The sequence below is a fragment of the Papio anubis genome, chromosome 7 (genome assembly GCF_008728515.1).
Source record: "Papio anubis isolate 15944 chromosome 7, Panubis1.0, whole genome shotgun sequence".
In the NCBI taxonomy this organism is placed as follows: Eukaryota; Metazoa; Chordata; class Mammalia; order Primates; family Cercopithecidae; genus Papio; species Papio anubis.
Window position 1 is genome coordinate 20,391,825 of NC_044982.1, and position 21,538 is coordinate 20,413,362.

The following is a 21,538-nucleotide window of genomic DNA, read 5'->3' on the forward strand; positions in this document are numbered from 1 at the left end:
TGTTTATGTATCTAGGGACTGGGTGTTTAGTGGTGCTATTCAGAATAGTAGAATATATCCATTTATTTATCCATTAAAAACTCCAGCCTACTGGTTCGTGTTCTCCAGCAGAAGGCCCTGGGGTATGTATGAAGATAGAGTATTAGGTCCTTACACTGGGTTTATTCCATAACCAGGTCAAAGCCTGACTTCTCCTTAAGGAATCTGGCTGTAGTGTATATAGGTAATCAATTAGTAGTTTAAAAATGCGACATGGTGTTTGTTACTTAGTTCTACAAATTTCCAGGAGATAAAGTTCTTCTGCTAGTATCTAATTTAGAAACAGTCAAAGAAAATGTTTGGATCAAATTATTTTGTGGACATGTTTTTCCTCCCTCTTTCTCTAGTTGGTGGTTTTTGCTGCTGCATGTTATGACACTAAGAACGAAAAAAAATTTAAGAGTTAAAAAGCATGTGGTGCTTTTAAAAATATTTGTAGCTGTGGGGCTTTGTTTTGTTATAATTATTAGATGGCCTGACCTTGCTTTTCTTTAATGTTGACAGAGAAAGAAAATTATTCTGATAGCCCCAGAAAACAAATAGAATCTGACATATATTTTAAAAATTAACTTAAAAGAATTAGTATAAAATAGAATAAATAATATACTTAGTTGTTTGATAACAAAACAATATTATATAAAAACATTCTTTCTAGAGAAATATCAAGAATCCTTGAGCTCTTTGTGTCTCTTTCTATATAAGCTTTGAAGTAAATTTCAAGTCTTTTCTTTCACCTACATGAGAGTGATTCCAAAATTTATAACTCTAACCTATAATTCTCCTACTGCTGTTTCATAATTGTAATGACTGCTGGTTATTTCTATCTGGAGGTCATAAGGATGACACAATCAAAAAGTATAGTATTTTTGAGCGTAGAGAGCTGTAATTTTCCAAACTAAAGGTCTTCCTTCTCCTGACTTACTTGGCGAATCCACCACCTACCATGTCACTCACACTAGAAACTTCAATGAATGACAAATAGCTTGATTTCTCCCTCTCTCTACTTTTCTCCATAAAACCACTCACTGAACGGTGATACTACCTCCTACACTCATTTTTCAGATCAGTTAATTCTTCTCTCATAGTGATCTGGGGGAAGCTATAATTGTCTGTCTTCTAATGTCCTCAAACAACTTTTTGAGTCCCCATACCTTGAGTTTCTCTAACAGAGTTCGTCCCATTGTCACTGAAGGCATTTTGTGAAAACAGGTTTTACGAAGTGTTCTGCTAATAAAATGTGGATGCTGCCCAGTTGGTACTTTATATTATTAGTTCCAAATTTATATGATTTTCCAAACCAAATTTTTTATTATTACTTCCACTAATTAAATTTAACTAAGTAATTAATTTTGTAGCTTATCCTGGAGACAAGTTTGGAAGGATGAGAAGGCAGAAGTGGGAGGCTAGCTGTGAAGGTATAAAAATAGACATCCAACTAAAGACTTATAGTAGAAGGAGCATTGTAAGAATTTTATTTCTCACCTCAGAACAGCCACACTAGGAGTGGAAATAAAATGATGGAAGACTAAGAGTAAGAACATGTATAAAGGAAACAATAAAGTATTGACAAGCCAATAATAATGACTGAGAGACCAACGAGATAACCCCAAATCCAGCTCACATCATCAAGGCTAAAAACAATGCAGCAAGAGTGAACGCCCTGAGAGAGAACAGAGCTGTTGCCTAGAGAACAAATGGAATGACTCTAAGAACATGCGAGTCATTGTTTGACCTTGCCAATATTAGATGAGCATTGGTAGAAAGGGCAGGCAGGAATCTGGGGCTGGGGGGAGCTGGTGAAGGTGGGGGTCACAGACAGACAGTCTGTGTTATATTTTTCAGTGTTACGGGCATCTATTTGATTATTATCTTCAGGTGAGGCCAGTGATATTGAGAGGGTGGGATGAGAAATGAAAATGAATATATTTGTTTCCACAAATTTGCTCTAGCAGCAAATCTATCTTGTAATGATGGCAATCATAATGAAAAGACAAAATGCAGAAGAAACAAATCAAGCTTTAGCTTTACCGAAATGTGAACTTAGTGTAATATCGTTCTGGTTTAAATCTAATAATTTCGCCTCAACTTCCTCCGAGTTCTTTATCTACCTCCTCTAATAATATGTGAGTAAATAAACTTAAATGTCTTCCAAATGTAAATGGAATTCTATATTTGATTGCAGTAAGCATGAAAGCCTTGTTTATACATTTTAATTTCGTTTGGAAAAAGAGTCTCTTCCAAAGCTCCAGGTCTCACCTCCCTTCTAGCCTGCTGAGTCATGTTTTCTATCACAGAGGTCCCCAACCCCCAGGCCAGGGACTGATAGCAGTCCATGGTCTGTTAGGAACCCAGCCACACGGCAGGGTTCCTCTCATTATACTCTCATTGGAGCACCAACCCTGTTGTGAACTGTACACATGAGGGATCTAGGTTTTGTGCTCCCAGTGAGGACCTAGCTAACGCCTGATGATCTGAAGTGGAATAGTTTCATTCCCAAACCACCCGCCCCCAGCTCCGCCACGTCTGTCTGTGGAAAAACGTTCTTCCACGAAACCAGTTCCCAGTGCCAAAAAGGTTGGGGACATTAGTTCTAGCAGAAGACCTTACACCTGTGTACAGATAGAGCATATCAGTCCCTATAGTAGACAATAGAGGAGGTAGATACAGATTTTCATGCTGAAAAGAAAAGCTATATTTCTAGAGCAAGTATTCGTTAAATATCCACACAAAACAGTAGTTTTGGAGCATGTATGTGCAGAAAGCATTGTGCAGAATTCTTTAAAGAAATAAATTTATACATGTATATGGACTCAACCCTGGAGTAAATTATAAGCTAAATGTGAAAAATACATATAAAATGTGATAAAAAGAAAGAAAAGGAAAGAAAGAAACGACTAAATTGAGATATGATTGAAATTAGCATCTGATAAAAAGTGTTCAAAATTTGAGATAGAGAAAAATCGACTTGTCTTAGAGGAGTAGGAAGCAGTTAAACAAATACTGGCCTATAGTTGAACTTTTGAAGATAGAGATCATAGCTGCAACCCAAAGATCCCCAAGTTTCATCATTGTAAAAACGTATGCTTTAATAAACATGTTACATCAAAATTAGAAATGCAAATTGGCAAATTAGAAAGAAAAAGTAACACAAATATTCACTGCCTTAATGCTTACAAAGAATGGCCAGCAGAAGACAATAGAATAATATTGTTAAAACGCTGAAAAAATACTCAGTAAAGCAAATATAAGAAAATTTTAAAATATCTTCATTGAAACAATTATCGGAAGAATGGTTGACCCCTCATCTATGATAATAACAAAATTTAATCATATCCGCCTAAAATTAGATACTCAGCATATTATTTTAGAACAAAAGCAAAATTAGCACAATTTGCATACATATAAAAACTGAGTTTATGACTCAGAAAATTTTGTTGAAAGAAGTCCACAAAGTCATATGTAAACGCAACAAAGGAATAAGAGTAGGATGCAAGTAACAACGGCAACTATCATTCCTAGGGAACAATGCATTAGACAATTCAGAAAAGCATTAGCATTACTACCAATACAGTTAATATATTTATTCAGCTACGTAAAAATACCCAGTTGAATAGATCAGAGAGCTAATAAGGCAACTAAGACTTGTAAGAACAGATGTTTAAGGATTAACTAATCTTTTTTTTTTTTTTTTTACAAAAATTCTTCCAGATAATTGAAAGAGAAGAAACTCCTCAAATATCTGTGAGGTTAGCATTATCTTGATATCAATATGTCAAAAGGACTGTATGAAAATCCTAAAATGCTAATCAATAGTAAACAAAATTAAATAATGTTAATACAACATTGGATGACTAGAAACCCACTGCTACCAATTTATAAAAGCATTGAATACAATTCAAAATGCATTTACAGTTTTTAAAAATTTCAATACAAGGAAATATTTTAACAGGATAGAGTATCTAGCAAAGCAATATGGTAGACATAATATTATTGATAAAGTATTAGAACTATTTGCATTAGAATCAGAAAAAAATCAGTTAAAAAATGAACTTTATACTTGAAGTTCTAGGCAGTGAAGTAAGAAAGAAAAAAGTAAGCAATATTAGGATTAAACAGGAAGAAACAGTCTTGCTCTTTTTAGTAGAAGGTTGTTAACATTGAAAATCCATGAATATCTATATACAAAATATAATGACTAATAAAATAGTAGGGCAATGTTGTTGGTTACAAGATCAATATGTTAAAACAAATTTAATAAAAACAAATCAGAAAATACTGATTAATAAAAACAAATCAGAAAAGAGCCTTAAGATAGGCTCTTTTCACAACGAGAAAATACATGTAAATTGACTAACAATAAATTCAACAAAAGAAATGTGTCTGAAAATACGATAGTTTAATATAAGGAAATCAATGAAAATCATTTTGTTTATGGATGAAAATAATCACTATTATAAACATAACTGTTTTCCTTGATTCGACATATAAATTTAATTGCAATTTCAATTATTGATCCAATAGAGGTTTGTTCTTTACTTGAGCTGATTCTAAAATCCAAGTAGAATGATAAAAAGCTAAGGCGACCAAAGAACATATAGAAAGATATGGATGCAGCGCTTATTCTGCCAGTGCATTAACATGTGTAATACTTAAAACAACATGTTGTTAGTTTAAGATAGACATAGAATTGAAAGAGAAAAAACAAGATAGAGAATCCAGAGATAGAAACATACATGTATCAAATATTGGTGTATGAGTACGTAGCTTAAAAGTGCTAACAAAAAGGTAGGTGGATCATTAAATGGCATATAGGAAATTGTTTATCCGTAAGGTAAAATGTCAATTATTACTTATGTCATTAAAGTAAATAATTAAGGCTATGAATCTAAAAAGTAAAATTTCAAATTTTCTAGAAATAATAGAGAGAATATATGAGACTACATTTGATTATCCCAAGATAGAGGGAAGAAGTTCACAAATAAAAAACGTAAAGCACAAACTATATAGCAAAGGGGTGACATATTGAACCGCATTGAATTGCCAAGCTATTTACAACAATAAATAGTATACCCAACATTATAAACAAACCATTGACTTAGAAAGGAGATTTAAAATGTATTAGCATTCAAAGAATTATGATACAACACATATAAAAGTTCCTACACATAAAGAAAAAAGATGAATAAGTAAATTTAAAAATAAAAGATATAAACAGGCAAGACATGGAAATGAAAATCCTGTAGGCCGTTAGCTGGATAAAGATGTATCAACTTTTTTAACGTCAGGGAAATTCATACTAATACAAAATTATACTAAATAAATTAATAGAAAAATAAAATATTCCAGAAAAAGCAAGTAAAAATATATTGGTATATTAGGTTGGTGCAAAAGTAATTGTAATTGCCGTTTTTGCAGGGAAAACGAATGGCAAAGACCATAATTACTTTTGCACCAACCTACTATAATAGAGGCTACCTTTTAATATCTTGTAATATTAGAAAGGCTCGCTAATCCATCAGTTTCAATGGAAAAATGTTTGCGATAGGGAACGCAATTTCTTTATTTGCTAAATCTGGGTAGCAGGTACATAGGTTTCCTCTACGGTTAAGATTTTCTACAATGACATTTTTAATTTAATCAATTAATTAATTAATTTTTATAATTTTTTAAGGGCGGGAGGCCGGGGGGCGGAACAATAGGGGCAGGCGTGAAGGCCGGGGCCCCGCGGGCGCGCAGAGGAGGAAGGGTGGGTGGAGGAGGAGGAGGGAGAAGGCGGAAATAGACTCCGGGCGGGTGGAGGGCGGCGGAGGGCTAGTTGGCCGGCAGCGGGGAGAGGGCGCTGGCTGCGACTGCCATGGCTCCGGCTGCTGCCTCTGCTTGTCTTAAAATGATATCCTAAACAATGAGTTTTTTAAAATTCATGAGCCATCATACTGAGGAAATGCAGTAATCTCTTGACTGATTAAGTTGTGGCAGCAGAGGAAGAAGGTGTCTAAGGTCTCCTGACTGGAGAGCACTTCCACTAGAAATCCTATGCCCTGAACCCTACTTCCTCTTTGGAGAAGCACCAAGATGCTCTTGGAAACCTTTCAAAACAACTCCAGGCTTATTGAGCACTCTTTAAAAGTGTGAGATACAGGTATGTTATTAACATTCGCCAAAATAGTCGTTTAATTACTTGATGTTTGTTCATATCGTTTTACCATCTGCCAGTTTATCGACTATTTACACTTTTACTAACAGTACCCTTTCATTGTATAAAAGTATTTCTATTGCTGAGACAAACAGTGTATAACAGGGATAATTAGCGTGTATTTTTAGAAGTATCTGATATTACTAATCGGACTTGGAAAACCCAAAGTCTTTGCCAGTCTTTTCATAACTTTAAATTCGTGACACTGCATTTACCAAGAAAAGCACTGGTGACAGATTCTCACTACTACCATGAAACGTTTGAAAATGTTAGGTTTACAGTGTTTATATTACCCTATATTTCTATTTACTCTTTAGTCTAAATATAAGGTTCTTTTTAAGGTCATGTGGCGTTATATGCCGAGTTAACCAGGCCCATCTTAGTTGATTTATATCAGTCAGGGATATCTTTCCGTGTTAACAATTTTTTCCGGAATTATGCTAGATGTTAAATATAGCATTTTTACTATGTTATTGTCATCGTTATCACACTAAAATAAATAAGGATGGGTTGTGTATTACTTCCAATTTCTCACGAAGTCTCCATTAATAACGTTTGAGAACCAAATGCACTCGAGTTCTCACTAACAGATAATTAAATGGAAAAGACGATTAGTGATAATGCAACTCTCTTTTTTCTCTCCTTTCCCCATACAAAGTACTAACAACTCCCTTTAGGTTACAGTTTTTACATTAACACTTGAATAAAAGAACTGGTGCTGTCAGAAACCAGCAGCCAGAAAGAGTGAACTCTTCCGGTCTCATAGGGGAGACGTCTTCACCTTAGCGTCACTTGTATCAGCCAGTTATGTCATTGTCCATGTTACAGACTGTGGCATGCATAAGTTTGCCTGGTCTCCACCTGGTGGTTTAGTGGTAAATATGGACAATTATAGGTTTGGTTTCGCTGAGATCCATGTGGAAATATGGGCTCATCTGTTCCGCTGAGGACCATAGGAAGTTATCTGAACACTGCTGCTACAGAGGTGTGTGTGTGTTGTCATATTTTACATGGCATCATCTATTGCTATTTATTTCATTGTGTGGTAACATATTTTATTTTTTAAGAAACTCTGATAATAATGCATTTGTCGGTGAAATCCTGTCTCTACTAAAAAAATACAAAAAAAAAATTAGCCGGGCGTGGTGGCAGGTGTCTGTAGTCCCAGTAGCCACTCAGAGGCTGAGGCAGGAGAATGGCGTGAACTCGGGAGCGGAGCTTGCAGTGAGCCGAGATCATGCCACTGCACTCCATCCTGGGCAACAGAGTGAGACTCTGTCTCAAAAAAAAAAAAAAAAAATGCATTTGGAAAAAACACGAATCTTTGAGAAAAAAGTAGGCACTGAATTTCCACTTCTCTAGAAAGTTGATGACAAATGTGTATTTTGTACAAATGCCAGTGAACCTTTCCCTCATTCCATGAGGGTTGTGGTATTATTCATTACCACTTGAAATCTAGAATATTCACATTTTCAACTATTTCAGAAGTTAGTAGTTGCAGAAGCCAACCTCTAAGAAGTCCCCCAGGGATTTCTGACTGGTATTACCATCGTTGTATGGTCCTTTCCATAGAAAGGTTGGTCAGTGTGGCTAACAGCAGAAGTCATGGTATTCAACATTAGATATTGTGGTTTCTATCTTGAGCTCCTGCACATACATGAGCTCTCTCTCCCTCTCTCTCACTCTCTGTCTGTCTCTCTCTGTCTCTGTCACTCTCTCTCTCTCTTTGCTTGCTCGAGGGAAAAAATAATTGTTATGAGAGAAACCCACATAGAGAGAGGTTAAAGCCTCTGGCCCACAGGCAGATGGGAACTGAGGCCTTTCTAGAAGTGAGCTTAGAAGCAAATTGTCCAGCCCTAGGCGTGACTTGAAATAACTGTAATCCCTGCCATCAGCTTGATGGCAACCTTGTGAGAGACTCAGCCAGAACCACCCTGCTAAGGTAGTCTTGGGTTTCTAACCTTCAGAAATGGAATAGTTTTTCTTAAATCTGGGGTCATCTGTTATGCAGAAAAAAACTGGGCTGTTTTACTTAAATTTGGGGATAATTTATTATGCAGCAATAAATAACTGATATGTTGTTTAAAGGAGACTAGGCACAAATTATTTAACATGTACAACTACAGAAAATGCATTTGCATACCCTTCTGTGAAGCTTGACAGTTTATTTAGAATTAGTAACTGTTCTTCTAACTTAATTTGTCTTACTTTTTCAAGTTTTCTTGTGAATGCACAAGAAAATGAAGTAATATTTGTTAATGTGTTGAATTAATATCAGAAATGTGCGAACAGTTAAACATGCCAAATTTATGTCACTATCTGAGGTAATTTAAGTAGAAAATCGGTTTAAATAAAGTTTCAACTTTAAAATTCTCTTCATGGAATTAATTTTTTGAAATATGTTTTGCTAAAGACAAACATCTAACAGTTTTTTGAATGCTTTTGTAATTTAGTTAAAAAGTTAACAGTTGGTAAAATTGATTAGTTTTGAGGTGACAATACACACATTAAATTCAGTTTAAAGTACAATAATCAAAGTATTTTGGTTTGATAATAATAAAATGTATAAAATTAAGAAATATTTGAGAATAAATGTACTTAATGATTGAATTTCATGAAGATGTAATGTATAATTGTGTCTGGGAAATTTGTAGTATTATAAAACTTACAGTTGTAGTTATCCATGTTACAAAATTTGAATGACCAAGCTACAACATTTTTGTAATAAAACTGATATCTTGAACCCCAAAACCTAACTCACATTGTACATACATGTTTCCTTATTTTTCTTTGTCTTTAGAATAGAATTGAGACAGCCTTTAATAATGCAAAAATCTGTATTTGATTAAACACTTAAAAGGATAAGTAGAGACAATTCATTTGATAAATTTTGGCTATTGAAAGTAATTGTTGAATACCACTACAATAAAGTAAAATGAGTAGCTGTAAAACTCTTAGGCTGAAATATTTATATATTTTAATAAAAATTTAGAATAGAGAATATCCTCTATTTAGTAAATTTGTTTCCTGAGCTTGCTAGATATCTTAGCATCTATAAAGTGAACATTTTCTGAATTAAAAATATTATGGTGGACAGAAAAGAATCAGTTGAAATTTTTAACAACTGCAAGTTAATTGACCATAAAATGCAACTTTGTAGAAAATTGCAGGCAATTTTGAAAATATATCAAAATAATAATATGTTAAACATATAGATAAGAAAACATACCATTGACATGTGTAGGATAACTAAGAAACTAAGATACAGCTGAGAACTGTGCAATGTACAGAAATAAGAACTGACAGTAGAGTGCTTATTTTCTAATATTGAGAGTCAATATAAAGAAGTTTCTGGTTTTGCTTTAAAATACAATATCTGCGATTTGTTATATATATATATATATATATATATTTTTTTTTTTTTTTTTTTTTTTTTTTGAGATGGAGTCTCGCTCTGTCGCCCAGGCTGGAGTGCAGTGGCGCGATCTCGGCTCACTGCAAGCTCCACCTCCCGGATTCACGCCATTCTCCTGCCTCAGCCTCCCGAGTAGCTGGGACTACAGGCGCCCACAACCGCGCCCGGCTAATTTTTTGTATTTTTAGTAGAGACGGGGTTTCACCGTGGTCTCGATCTCCTGAGCTTGTGATCCGCCCGCCTCGGCCTCCCAAAGTGCTGGGATTACAGGCGTGAGCCACCGTGCCCTGCCTATTTGTTATATTTTTATTACACAAATTCAAATATAAATGCAAGTATTTTATAAGTTTACCAATATAGCAAAACAATTTGTTGACTAACAAATGTTAAAAAACTGTTTGACTTTAAATATTTTTAGTGCTCCTTTTTATTTCAAAAATTCTCTGCTTTATAGGAAAACAGAAATGATCACCCTAGTTATTTTAGGCATATTTCACAGTTGAGAATGTAGGCCGATTCCATTGATCAACGTTAGACACCTCCACATTGAATAATAATTAGTACAAAGTGAATAGTGTCAAAATAAGAATATACATACAATGTATTATCTATTTCTATAAAATGTGATTTAAATTCTGTAGCAGAAAATGTTTAAATATTTTGTAATGATCTAAAATTATTTGTGTATAGAAACTAGCTGAAACTAGAGAATTAAAATTAGTTGTGGTGTAAATATAGCCAATATATTCAGCTGAAACATAGCCTTGATTTTTCCATTGCCTGGACAGAGGTAAATATTTGTCTTAGATTTCACTCTATACCAAATCTCTTTACTTCTTAAAGAGAGTCACGTACAAATGTGTATGTTTTTGTATCAGGGATTTGTAAAGGCGCAGTGATGTAAGCAATCAATAGGAAATGTAAAATCCTGAAACAATTCAGAATAGAAGTGTGTAAATGCAGAGAAAGACAAAAAAGACCCTTAGAAATCTGAAAGATTATTATTTTTGTCCTTCCAGGGAGTAAAGCATGGACACCTTAAATAATATTTTAAAATACGAATCTTTCCATAGTTAGTGAGTTTCTTGGATTATCTGCAAATACAGAAAACCTGCAGCAAAATGAAATCTACAGGCAATTTATAATAAGTCCAGAAGTAAAGGCTTAGATTTTGTCCATTAGTTATTGACATTTCTTTTGCAACCAATGAAATGTAGCTTAACCATTGCCTAGGATTATGCTTAGTTTGCCAATGGCAGAACTGTAGCTGAACAGAGCCTACATTTTTCCTCAAATATTCTCTCCTTCCCCACTTTTTCCCAACAAATACAAGGTTTTGAAATTATTGATTAAAAGTTGACAAAGGAATAATTCCAGTAACTTCGACAGTGCATCTCAATGTGCCACTGTGTAATTTTGAGGTCTTAGAGAAGGCTCACATTAAGGCAGTGTAGCTTGTGGCTAAGACAAAGTTAATTTGCACTACGTTTCTAATCACGAGAATAAACTATTGCAGATAAAGTAATTTATTCTCAAAACCTCAACATGCTACAGGGAAATATCAGAAAGAATGTATGAGGCAGATCTTTTTTCATCTGGTAAAATTGATTTCAAAGGTGTAAGAGAAAACAAGTTCATCTCAGAGCTTACTGAGATAGATTTCACCTCTAATTATCTGATCAGATCTTTCTGCCTCTTTCCACATCAAACCTGGAAGAGCCAAACATAACTATGTGAGTGGGGAAAGAGGGATACAATAACAAAGGAGAAATAGTGGGGAATATGACCACAAGAGCCTCTTTCTGTGCAGAACTCTGAGTTAGACTTGAGGAAGTCTGTAGTCACATGATTTCTCTCCTGTACATTTAGGGTGACCAATCACCTCAGTTTGCTTTGGGACTCCTCGTTTTAGCACTGGAAGTCCTACATCCTGGGAAGCCCTGGAGTCCTGGTAAACCTGGACTATTCATTACCCTAGCTGTACTGGGAATTCTGTTCAATGAAATAAATAAGAGAAAACTATGAGAACGAATATTTCAACCACAAAAGGTGAGAATGGGGAGGGTTTATTTAATCAAAAGCGAATGTTTTTAAGTTGAAGATGAAGTCATAAGAACAATATACTTACTTTCTGCCTGCAGAAGTTCATTCAGTAAATAACTTCTACTTATCTTGTATATCTGTTGGCTAAAATTCAGTCAATTAACAACCATGCTGGGAAGAATGTGAAGAAAGTTTAAAACAAAAGAAAATTTAATCTCACCGTGAAGATTCTGCCTATCCATATATATTTATAGAAACAATGTGACACTTTTCTATGTCACTTCCCCCATGTCTTTGCCTAAAGTAACAGAAAGATGTGATGTTAATATTTTAACCACTATAATATTGCACATAATATTTATTCGGCTTAATTTGGTGCCAGAAAAGCAAAAATAGGACTCTGATTTAAGGTAAAATAAACACAACATTTCGTGGAAAGAGAATGGTCTTTTAAAAGACAAGATTTACTTAGCAATTACGTAATGGGTGTCTATATGGAAATCAGTGCTTACATGCTTTTATAGTATTTCTGTATAGTATTTCTGTATAGTATTTTAGGACAAATAATACAATCAATTTTATGCATATATTCTGTTTTATACCCAAAACACACAGCAAGGGAAAGGCTCGTTTTTCCCAAGATCTTTGTACATAACAAAGTAAACCTATAAGAGCTGATCAGTGTTACATCAGATATCAACCAAAATATTAATGACACGAGGATATAGACAGAGTTGGAATATGAAAGAAATTATGTGCTTATGTTTTCTATATCACATAATTTTAAACATTGTATCAATCATTTGAAGATTTTTAATATTTAATTTTTAAAGTATTTATTAACAGAATAAAATAAAGAACACTAAGGCATGTTGTCTAGATTATTACAAAAGAATACCAAAATACTTCATTAGAATGTAATAGTTTAGTTTTCAAACTAAACACCGCTTTTTCCTACCCTGTTATTTAAATAATCATGACTTTATTTACAGTCTCATTTCTTTAGCCCTTCTGGTCATCTCTTTAGCACTTCTGATCATTCACATGGCTATGTCAGTAATCCTAGTAATTTTTTAGTGGGAAGCAGCATCTTCTACATTAATTGAGCAGCAACAAAAGAAACTAATAAATAACGCATTTTTTTCTTTTTTGATAATCTAGAAAACAGAGTTACAGGGAAGTATTTGGTAGTGCCTTCCTGCTGTGCAATTTTGACTCCCTTTTAATAGACTCAAAAATATCAGTGAAGCAGCTTGTGCAGATTGAAACCTATTATGGCAGGTAACGCTTCATTTTCCACAGGCCTCTTGTTGAGGAGAGGTCAAAAAAAAAAAAAAAAAAAAAACCAAAAAAACCTAAGAGAAGAAAGAAACAGTGCTTTATGTAATGTAGTTAACATTTGACATTAAGTGAAAAATATTCATTCCTTTCCTATCCAAAGCATAGCAATCTTCACAAACAATAACATACTATATACTAAACATCATTAAGAAAATTTCCCTAAAGCTGTCCATTAATAATCCCCTTTGGGTGGAACAACTTTGAGGGGAACTTTAGTTTACCCAGACTCCAGAGGCTACAGGGTTTGTCTGGAAATATCATGAAGCCTGGATCCCTTGTGAGAATTTTCAGCACTTCAGCCTCCAGACTCAGCTGGAAACACTATAACCAAGGTCTTTCATGTGGTATTTCAACATTTCTCACTTCAGCCTCTGAAAGAAATGGAAATAAACCTTGTCTATGTTTATTATAGCCCTAGAAGGAAGGTTGGATTTCAAGACTGTTCTTCCAGGAGAGTGAAAGGTCGATCTAAGAGTGAAGAAATAACAAAAGTTATTCTCATCCTCCTTCAGTTCTTCTTCACTCTGACCTCCTCGTTCCTAATGGGGGTTTGTGGTGTTGGCGACATGGCATTCATGCAGGTAATTACCTTTCCATGCTTATTTTCTTCCCATTTACACATATACCTCCTTGCTACTTAACAGTGGACTTCAGGAGACACAGAATAGTACTAACAGTAGCTGTTGTTTATAAGCAGATCATAGTCATCTGTACATTATTGTATTCAAGTGTATTTTCAAAATCACATTGTAATTATAATTACATAAATGCAACTAAATGTTATACTATTACGCATTGAGACCTCATGATAAGAGCTAGCTCTCATTCTTACCTTCAAGTTAGATATTTAACTTCTTAACTTGGCACATGCTTAAAGTTTAAAGTACTTTCATCTGCATTATCTTGTATGATTCAAGGTGATGAATCATTACTCATAATCATCAGTGGTAGGGTAACTGGGTTACAGTTTTACAAATGAGGGCAATGTACTTGATGTGATCAAGTGACTTGCCTAGGAAAAAGTAGTTTACTGAGCCTAAGAACCATGGCTGGAAATAAGGTGATTTGACTTTATGAAAATGGCCTATTCTTTCAACAAAATACTTTCTGATAATTGATGAGAGTCAAAAACAATATATCATGTTACTTACATAGATTTAAAAGTACAGAGCCTTTGCTTCAAATACTTTCTGCAGAGTTGGAGTAATAAGGCACACACATACATATGATGACAAGAAATGCAAGTCAATGGTAAATCGGTGAGCAAATAATAGTCATGATTATTGTCAAAAGGAAGAAATCTCATGCCTTGGGGTGGTAAGATAAGGCTTTGCAGAGGTCCTTATTTTGATGCAGTTCTTATCTTTCAATATAAACTATTCTACACTTGCTGCAGGACATAGGGAGATGTGGCAAAAGTAGTAATAGAGCATCAACATTTTGACCACTTACTATGCAGCAAGGATTTTCCCATTGTATTATGCAAATCCTGACAATAATTCTGTAGCACAAGGACAATGTTACCCTTATTTTACAGATGATGACTGTTCACCAGGGAAGTTACTACCCAACAAACAGTCTTTAAGCAGAGGGTAGTAACCTACTCAATAAACAGCTAGAAAGTGGAGCCTCAGTACTGAAATTGAGCCCTGACTGACTCTATGGCTGGAAATTTTAGTTACAACATATATTATCAGGTGTGAATAAAGCAAAATAGAGAAATCATTAATTTTTCTTTTAAGCATAGGCCAGTAAGGCTGAAAAACCTACCCAATGAGTTTGTAGTGCTCAATTGAAAATGGATCTACATAAACATCAATAAGCATGCTACCATTCAAAGCTGCTAAAATGGAACAGAGACTACATGGGGAAAAATAGACTTTTGATTATAAAGTCAAGACCATTATTCTTGTGAAACAATTTAATCTGGATCCATTTAATTTGCTATAATAACTGTTAATGATTGAATACATCTTTACATTGTATATATAAACCTTAACTGTTTTTAATATTTCTATCAATGAACCAAATAATTATCTTTAATCAATTGCATTTTATAATATGTATTGTGTGCCTGTAAGGGGAAAATATTTTTTTTCTAAATTTCTCTTCACAATTCTGCATCTGATTCTAGAGAAAAATTGCTGTTTCAATATGTCAGAAAAACTGCAGAACTGGGAGGCCTCTAGTTCTGGCCTGGCTTATTTCTTATATTACCTTGCCTATATTTTCTAAATGAGTCCCCTCATTTGTAAAATAGATGTAATATTAGGTCATGCTTCATGAGACATGAGATAAGGGAAAATAAATTTCTTCATTTTTGCCTGAAAAGAATATTACACAATAAGTCATAATATCCACAGTTCTTTTCTGTTTGAGATACGATCTGCCAAGAAAAAAAAAAAAAAAGAAAACTATGCAAGAAGACTTGTGATGGGAAAGTCAAGCAAGAGTGTGAGCCTATTTGGCAGCTCTGATGCTGAGGCCAGTCATATCATTGACTGTTCAGTCTCTGTCCAGACTTCTAGAATAGGTATTACATTTCATAGCTTCAGTGAATGCAATTTGGCACCATAAAAAAAAAAATCTAATGTTTGACTGACAGAGTCCTTCACTTTTGAATTAGTTTCAAATGTTTTAGAAGTGCGCAGACACAACTATATCATCACAACATCGTTTGCCACAAGAATTAAAATCAGAATATATGCAGATATCAAAACAAATATAATTCCTTTTTTTTCTTCTTCTTCTTCTTCTTTTTGGAGACAGAGTCTTGCTCTGTCGCCCAGTTTAGAGCACAGTGGCATGATCTCAGCTCACTGCAACCTCCACCTCTGGGTTCAAGCAATTCTCCTGCCTCAGCTGCCTCACAAGTAGCTGGGATTACAGACATTGGCCACCGCACCCGCTAATTTTTTGTATTGTTAGTAAAGACGGGGTTTCACCATGTTGGCCAGGTTGGTCTCGAACTCCTGACCTTAGATGATCCACCCGCTTCGGCCTCCCAAAGTTCTGGGATTACAAGTGTGAGCCACCACGTCAGGCCCACAGATTTAATTATTGGTTTCTCTTGAACCCACACGTGAATGCTTTCCTTACAAGTTTTTAATTTTTACACTGTACCTGGAGTTGATGAAGAGCAAGTGAGCCCCAAAATTGGGGCTTAGTTTGTGATGTGGTTTGGTTCTGTGTCCCCACCCAAATATTATTCAAATTGTAATCTCCAGTGTTGGAGAAGGGGCCTGGTGGTAGGTGATTCAATCACAAGGGTGGACTTCTCCCTTGCTGTTCTCATAATAGTGAGTGAGTTCTCATGAAAGCTGGTTGTTTGAAAGCATGTAGCACATCCCCCTTCACCCTCTTTCTCCTGCTCTCGCCAAGTGAGATTTGCCTGCTTCCCCTTCCATCATAATTGTAAGTTTCCGGAGGCTTTCCCAGCCATGCTTCCTGTAAAGCCTGCAGAACAGTGAGTCAACTAAACCTCTCTTCTTTGTGAATTACCCAATCTCAGGTAATTTTTTATAGCAACCCAAGAACAGACTAATACAGCCCGGGAGGGCTCTTGGCTTTACCCAGGAAATAATTCAAGGGCAAGCTGGTGGTGTTAGACAGTAACTATTATTGAAGCGGCAGTGTACAGCACCAGCAGAGGTCCTGCTCCTTGCAAAGCATGGCTACCCCACACGCAATGTGTCCAGAGCAATAGCTTAGAGGCAGGTCTGCACTCATATTTATACCCACTTTTAATTGTATGCAAAGTAGGAGACAGATTTTGCAGATATTTCCACAAAGAGGGTGGTGAGTTCCAGGTTATTGGGTCATTGCCATGGAAAGGGGCAGTAACTTCCTGGTGTTGCTGTCACAGCGGTAAGCTGATGGGGCACACTGGTGGACATGTCTTACGGAGAGTGGCTTCTGCCCTGTCCTTATTTTAGCTTGTTGTCAATTTGGTCTAATATCTGAACCCTGCTTCCGGAGTTGAGTCCCCGCTGCTACCTCAGATTCATTTGATTTGAAAAAAAGAACGGGAAAGAATGGGAAAGGAAAGCACTTAGTATTAAGTCATTTTGAAAACTTTCTATATTGTTGGACATGTGCATGACAAGTAATTCCCAAGAAATTATTCTAAGGTCTTTCATAGTGTTGTCAATCTCAGAATTCAATAATCGAACTCTACAATTATATAGTTTAGGGGCTACAGCATCAGTTTCTTTTTCTACCAATTGATAATTAGACAAAACAATAATTCAGATATTTTATGGAAAATACTTCAAACTATTTGATTCTCAACACAAGGAGTTAATGACATAAGAACTTACAAAGTACTGTAGGCCATTCAACTAATGAGAGGCAATCAATGATTTCTTCAAGTAGCATTGTGTCTCCTCTTCTTAATTAAAAGAGTTAAACTTCCAGCAAATATTTTGAACTTAGGAAGGTATCACTGTCTTCTTTGTATACTAAATTAATGAGGGTAGAAAAAAATAAATGTAAGAAAATGTTTCAGATGAAAGCACTGCAAATAAATAGAACATTTGGATTATCATAGAGTAACCTTTCCTGTCTCTTTCATGTGTTGCTCTGGGAGTGTATTAATCTTTAAATCCTTTTCACATTATAAATACTGCTTATGGCACAAATCATGCAAATTTGTTCCCCTCTCATTACTTCCGAGCTTCCTAGGTCAAGAGTTATCATTCCGACAACATCAACTGCTTCGACTAAACCATATTATATATCTATGTCAGCTTCTATTCAAATGCATGATGTAGCACCCTGATAAATCCCTCCTAGCCTTTGGCAAAGGTAGCAATGTGAGACTCTGTTTACAAAAGAGGCTTTCATGGTTTCAGTGCACGGTTCCCAGGGAGTTAAGGAAACAATAAGCAACCTCTATGACCAGAGAACTTTAAAAATAGCAGGAAACAATGTCACCAGTGATAGGATCACAATGTGTTAAGGAAAGTTGTGCTATGGCTACCTATTAGAGAGGGTGGGAGAATTTTCCACTTATAATGAGCTGTCAAGGTGTCTAGAGAAAAACAACATACTACAGTAAAATTTATGGTAAAATGGAATTCAAAAGCACTATCTACAATTACTGTTAAAAATTTATGAAACTGTCATGTTAAGAGTGAAATACTCTCTCATGCATATTCCTCATCTCTGGCATCTCAAAATGCACAAAATCAGGACCAACACCCAACTTTTTCATTCAACATTTTAAATTTGTTTAAATCCTTTCTAGATTAGCAGCTCCAAGATGGCAGAGCAACTTCTCTCTCTTAAGCAGTATGTAGAAGTTGTAACTAAAAAGTTTAAAATATAATTTATTAACCAGTGAATCGACAGGATAATTGTAACCCATGTTGTCTTTTAGCATCATGATCTTGGATGTCCATATACTTGTTCCAACTATGCAATTCGTTTTGTAGATTACTCTTGAAAAAATCTTCTAATTTATAAGACAATTCAAGAAGTAAAAGCATCTTTTATTCAACTTTAGTATTATTGAACCTACCCCAAATTACCCAATTTGACTTAGAATGATTAAACCTAACACATAATTACCTTGATTAGGGACTGGTCACTCTATGAAGTGATGTCCACATGTTTTTTTCCTCCTGTATTACTCCCTACACTCCATGGGCTAACTAATCTTGATGTTGTCATTTTGCAGGTGCCACTAGTGAAGCTGGGGAGTGTTGGGACAAGGTCAAGGCCGCACGATCCATACATATCATGATTGAGATTGGGTCCTAGGAACTGAAGGCCCCGTGACTCTGATCTCATCTCTATATGTCCTTAAGGGAACCATAACAAAGTACATATTAAAGGACAAAAATTTGCCCTCTTTGAAGATATTAAAAATAATTTATTGAGGCCAACTAGTAAAAATAAGTCCAGGTCAAGAACTGCCTCGTTGGAGTAGGTGCCTAGTTACTGACAGTTAAAGATAAAACTCATTAGAAGATGTAAAGCTTGATATATTTTTGAAGGAAAGAATTATGTGACTTTATGTGTGCATTTCTTATAGTTCTAGGTTGGTCTCACACACAAGTCAGTGCTAGAAATATTTTTTTCCAGTGATGATGATATGATGATAAGGCAAGTGAAAATAACAAAGAAAAATAGCTTCTCTTTGTTTGTTATAAACTAACAAACATGGCTTGTTGGATGACATGAAACAAAAACATTGGCAGAGAATTAATCTTTCTTTCCATTTATGTTTGTGGATGAGAAAACACTAGAAATTTGAAGAGCGAAGCTGAATTACATGTGATCCAAAATACACAATATTTTAATGACTGGGACTTCTTTGCAAAAGCTTATCGCTGCAGTAATTTAATTTATTGTAAAGAAGATAAACTGGGCTATATTTGTCATATGAACCTTAGGAGTAGGGCTGCATCCCAAACAGAGGAACTCTATATCTTTAAATTTGACTATGTGGTCTGGAAAGCCATCGTAGCAATTCCTAGTGAAATTTGGAGATCAAACACAAAATACAGCAAAAATACTAATAATACCCTTTCTACTTAGCGATTGGCATTTAGTGGGTTGGTCTCGTTTTCAATTTCTGTTACTGCATATGGGCCAACAATACAAAAGGGAGTAACACATGATTTTACTTTAAAGCAACTGATCAATAACATCATAATTATTTTCTCAGCACACATTTAACCTACTGCTATATTCAATTAAAGGATCTTCTTAGAACTATATAGTTTCAGTTTCAAGTTTGGTTCAGAATATAGTTTAAATTGAAAATTCTCTAAAAACTTTCTCCAATAATTCTTCAAATGACTTGAACTTATACTGTAACACTGATGACTTCCCAGACCTATTTGCCGTAGTAGGGGCAGCTTCATCTTGTAACATTAAACCTGAAGTTAGCATTACATGCAAAAGCAGTCTTACAGGTCCCCAGATTTTGTTCTCTGACTCCAGAGATCCTGCAGAAAGCATACAACTGGGCTAGATCCATAAGTCTCAGAGGCACTGACAGCTGGGAAGCCTTGCTAGATTTCCACCCTCTGCACATGGATCCTTATTGAGCAAAGAGACCAAGAACCACTTCCCCTTCCTTATCAGTTCTCTGAAACCACTCTACCCTGCTCCATCTCTGAGACCCTCTACTTACACACATAAAGGGACATCCTCCTGGTCACATGACTCTACAGCTGTGTGGACTTTAGAAGTAATGTTAATAGGCACTTAATAGGCATCTCCCATTTCAAAAAATGTAACTGAAATGTAGAGTTTGAATATTGGTGAAGTTTGTATAAATACAACTGCTTTACATTAAATAAATATTTACTTTTGTATTACTACTCTACTGATGTGTTTGTTCTCTTCCAAATTGCTTTTAAAAACCAATGAGTCAGTAAAGCAGAATCTCTCTTACACCTTTGAGTGTTTAAGCCAATTTCTCAAGCTTATATCTTCCCAATGTTTATCCCCAGTTTCCTTTTCTTCCATAAAGCTACCGGAACATACCTCTACTTAAACCCCTTCTTCATTTAACATTATAAGAAATCACAAAAGTCCAAAACTCCTTGAACTAAATTTAGTTTCAGTGACTGTTAATTCTGGGGACACAGAGTCCTAGAAATCAAGTGTTGGGTTGCTCAGTAACCATGCACTACATATTTAGGTTTCCATTAGCCCTGAGAAAAGGCAGAGATATTTTTCAGTACAAAAGTAAACTACTTGAAATTCATGAAAGTTAAACTAGTGAAAAGAAGAAAAAAAGGAAAAGAAAAGGGCTTGTTAATTTACTCCTTCAGTAGCTCAATAATTTGTACTTTCAATAAATTTACAAATTTATTTGAAACCTATTTAGATAGAAAAATTTTATATATCAAAAGGGAACTAAACGCATACCTCAAAGATGGATAGGTTTAGTCTAGAGTACCACAATAAAACAAATATTGCAAAAAGCAAATCATATGAATTTTCTGGTGTATAAAGTTGTATGTCTGCATGATACTGTAATCTGTTAAGTGTGTATTAATAGCATTATGTCTAAAATCAATGTGATACATTAATTAAAAATAATTTATTGCTACAAAATGTTAACAGCCATCTGAGGCTTCAGCAAGTTGTAATCTTTCTGTGGGTGGGGTATCTTGCCTCACTGTTGATGACTGCTGACTGATTGGGGTGGTTGCTGTTTAAGGGTGGGGTGGCTATGGCAATTCCGAAAATAAGACGACCAATGAAGTTTGCCATAATAATTGGCTCTTCCTTTCAGGAATGATTTATCTGTAGTATGCAATGCTGTTTGATACCTTCTTACCCACAGTAGAACTTCTTTCAAGTTCTACTTGAAAGTTGTACTTGGAGTCAATCCTTTCAAAACCTGCCACTGATTTATTAAGCTGTGCTTTATGTTATAGTAATGGCTTATTTCCTTATGACATAAGTTTATGTAATATTTAAAATCTTGTGTTGTCATTTAGACAATGGTCACAGCATCTTCACCAACAGTGGATTCCATCTCA

The 21,538-nt window shown here is 35.1% G+C and overlaps 1 long non-coding RNA gene across 1 annotated transcript; it reads left to right on the forward strand.

The window, feature by feature from the left end:
• The first annotated feature begins 5,840 nt into the window (after positions 1 to 5,840).
• On the forward strand, positions 5,841 to 20,918 carry LOC110743816. The gene is made up of 4 exons (XR_002523446.2): positions 5,841 to 6,178; positions 11,517 to 11,696; positions 13,444 to 13,612; positions 18,712 to 20,918. It is a non-coding gene; the product is annotated as an uncharacterized LOC110743816 (long non-coding RNA).
• Positions 20,919 to 21,538: the final 620 nt, after the last annotated feature.